Genomic DNA, 4,087 nt, shown 5'->3' with positions numbered 1-4,087 from the left:
CGTCAACTCCTCACAAAACTTATAAAAACGACATCGTTTTGAGCAGGGCGCACAATGCATTGTGCACCCTGGTGCACGATATAACGATTGGACTGGCTCTACTTGCGATTGCAATATTTGAAAACTATGAGCAAATGTAATTCTGCTATGTTTAAAATGACCTCTCAGTTGTTATTATGTGAAAAAAAAAAAAATTATTGATGAGGATATGCTCGAAAAAATCTTCTATACTTTTCATGCGTCCAATATAGTTCTTCAACAGCAATACAGAGAGAAATGTTTTACAAAATATTCTCAATTGATTTCATGTCTTCTTGTGACTGAACAAAATAATGAGTTGTTGATGCAAAACAAAAAGGCACGTCCCACTCGTTCAATCCCATTCCTTGAATTGAATGGTATGTCATATTTGAATGAAAATACAAATAGTTGTGGTCATGGTCGTGGTCATAGACGATCAAGCATGTGAGTACAGTTAGAGTAAATTATATGGGAATTTCATATCAAAGTTTCGACCGTATTCCGTGTGAGGTTTGCCCTCCCTTATTTTAATATGATAGAATGTCTTTATTTTATTATTTGGTTATGGTAATAAATAAATTGTCATTATTGCGTAATTGAGTTAGAATATGTCATATGTCTTTGCATCTAATTTATGTTTAAACTTTGAGAGCATGATTGAAACATGAAATATTATGATAAGCATTTTAGAAATCACCATTTTATATATTGTATGGTTAGTGTTATGACTATTATGTGACGATTGTTTATGTGTCACAATTTGCTATCTTATGCTTTATGGCTATGTGAATCTTCATCATAAAAGAAAATTTATCATAATAATTATTTTCTTTAAGCCGTAAATGTTGAATTTATCACATATCTTATAAATGAAAGTTATTTCGATATGATTTTCAAATCATGAAAATATATATAATTATGTTGATCTTGGTTCATATGCTCTTTAAATATCATATGAACAAAATTGCAGGTGAATCATGATATTCTATGTAATGTTATGATATTATTGATTAAATATTTTCTTTGCTTTATGAATGAAGCAAATGAATATATCATCACGTACTCTTGATTGGATTCAGGACGAATAAGGGAGGAAAATATATGTATTGTGGATAGTACAACTAACCGCACATACAATACATAAAGTGTAAATCATTTATGCACATTGAAAAAAAATGAGGAAATTTGTCACTACAATATTTGGTAGTATAAAAATGGTTGAGTGTTCTGGTAGAGTCAATATATTATTGCCTAAAGGAACAAAATTTATAATTAATAATGCATTGTAAATTGTAATGCATTATTCTCTCCGAAAGTCTCACATAAATTTACAAGTTTTTTTTTTTTTTTGAAAGCAAAATTTGTAAGTTTTAAAGATGTTCATAGTAACGAATATCATGTTGAGACTATAAAAGAAATAAATCAAGAATTTACTTTAAAAAACAAAATAAAACAAAACCATTTAGCCTAAGTCAATAAGTCCAACAACCCTGCAGGGTTACGTTAGCCCAAAATATAGTGGGCTTGCCCAATTGACATCGTTACTTATACTCATATTTTCAAATTCTTGATGTACATTTATTTTTAGATTCACATGATGAAAATAATCTTTCCTTATTTACTACATCATCGAATAAAAGTGAAGATCAGAATAAAATTTAAAAATGCACGTAGTAAAACTCTTTTTAGACCTCTTGTTTTGATGGGTATTCATATAAGCTAAAGTATTTTTAAATGAGTAGTTTGCTCTATCGACCTAATACTATCTTCAACATTTCCTAATTAGGTCTGCCTCCAAATTATCAATCAAACTTCATCATCTACCAATTATTAATCTCTTTGAATGTCAATATATATGCATAATCTTTTGCATTCATTCGAGTTGAATTGTGGCGTCATGTGGAAATGCAGTAGGCTTCACCATAGTAGTCGTCTCCTTGGAAATCGAACAAGCGATACTAATTACCTAATAATGTTTTAAGGTTTAGGTAGCTAAGCTAGAACAGAAAAGCTAATTAGGTTAGCATAGGGTAAGAACTTAATTATGCATTAAATTTAGCAATCCAAAATTCAACTTTGAGTTTTCTTAGTATTTCACTTTACTCATCTCTGAAATGATTGAATTTTTGAAATTTTATTTTAATATTTATATTTAAATTATTTTTAGAGAAAATTGTATTTTTGGTTCCTGAGTCATATACTCATATCTAAGTTCTAACTTAGTTCCTTAGTTATGATTGTATCCATTTTTTACCCCTAAGTTATAAGTTATGAGCGAAGTAGTGAGTTTGGTCCTTGTCGTTAGGTTTCCGTTACAACTTGACGGAAAATCCAAAAATTTCAAATTATTGGAGGGGTAAAGTGAAAAATTCACATCTTAATCTCCTTCTTATATTGAAACCACTTTTGCAACATTATTTTCCACTTCCCACCCTCCTATTTCAAGGTTCTTCAACTCCAAAAATATTCTAGTAACCCCTTGTTAAGAATCTAGGTCTCGTATAAGTTACATGAGACACAGTACAAACAAGGAAACGTACACTTGATCACCGTTTTCAGGCGTGTAAAACACACTATCCTAAAAGTTTCTGATTTCACTTACTAAGCAACAAGGGTGATCAAACCAAAATTTTTGAGATACAAGAAGATGTCAAATTTCTCATGTTAATTTTATGAGAAATTCACCATTTGAGTAATTTTAGATTTTTAGTTTGTAAAATTTCTTTCGTAAACATTGTAATAACTTAGTCAAGAATCGTATATCCTAGCAACATATGAAAAATTATATTATATATATATATATATATATATATATATATATATATATATATCCACATCTTCTCTTCTGTCCTCTTAAAAATCAAAGTAATGAAGGTGGAAACTGAGACTTAGTTATAAAGAACGCTTGACTCAGTTATGAGAATTCTAAAAACTAGCTTTTGTAACTTCCATAACTGAGTCTCAGGTTTCTTATATGAGACTCAGGTTTCTCCTTCATTACTATGATTTTTAAGAGGATAATGGAGGGGGATGTCTGATGATGGATATATGTAATAGAATTTTCATATGTTGACAGGCCACGATATATGATTCTTGACTAAAGCTACTACAGAATTTACAAAGAGAATTTTTATATACTAAAATTAAAATCTCAAGTTTTCTCTTAGTGAATTTCTCGTAAAAATAACTTGAGAAATTCGACATCATCTTGTATCTCAAAAGTTATGGTTTGATTACCCTTTTTGTTTAGTAGGGAAAATTTTAGAAAATTTTAGGATATAGTATGTTTCACACACCTAAAGACCATGAAAAAGTGTTCCCTTGTTTGCACTGAGTCTCATATTCCTTATACGAGACCCTAATTCGTAACAAGTCATACGGGGTTATTGAAATGCTTTTAGAGTTGAAGAACCTTGAAATATGATGTTGGGAAGTGGAAAATATTGCTTCAAAAGTGGTTTCGATCAATATTAGGAGAATAAGATGTGATCCCTATTTTACTCCTCCAATAATAGAGGGATTTTGGATTTTCTTTCATGTTGAGACGAAACCTAAACGTCGGGAACCAAACGTGTCACTTACCTCATAACTTAGGGATAAAAAATGGTATGATCATAACTGAAATATTGAATCGTAAATATAAGTATAACTGAGATACAAAATATGACAATTTTCCTCCATTACTACTAACTCTATTACAATGCAGTATCTGTTCATAACTATTTTCTCAACCTAAGATAAATAGAAAACCCAGGTGCCCAAAATAAGGGACCCAGATGAGGCTGCCCGAGCCGGGTGGCTGGACTAGGGAGCGGGGACAAGGGCCCGGCCTCTGTGGCTACCCAAGGCGAGCGTCGTTCCGCCTTGGATCCCATCTCCAAGGTCGGGGAGGCCAGATTTGACGTAACTTGGCAGTGTTTTTTTTTTAAAAAAAAAAAATTATAATAATTTTAAATGTTATTATGATTATTATGTTATATTTTAAGAGTGGGTTGGAATTTCAGAAATGTAAATAAAATATTATTGAATTACAAATATGATGATAGAACAATATTAATCACTTAGC

This window comes from Ipomoea nil, unplaced genomic scaffold, assembly GCF_001879475.1.
Source record: "Ipomoea nil cultivar Tokyo-kokei standard unplaced genomic scaffold, Asagao_1.1 scaffold2975, whole genome shotgun sequence".
In the NCBI taxonomy this organism is placed as follows: Eukaryota; Viridiplantae; Streptophyta; class Magnoliopsida; order Solanales; family Convolvulaceae; genus Ipomoea; species Ipomoea nil.
The sequence above is the reverse complement of the archived record's forward strand: the minus strand, read 5'-3'. Positions refer to the sequence as shown.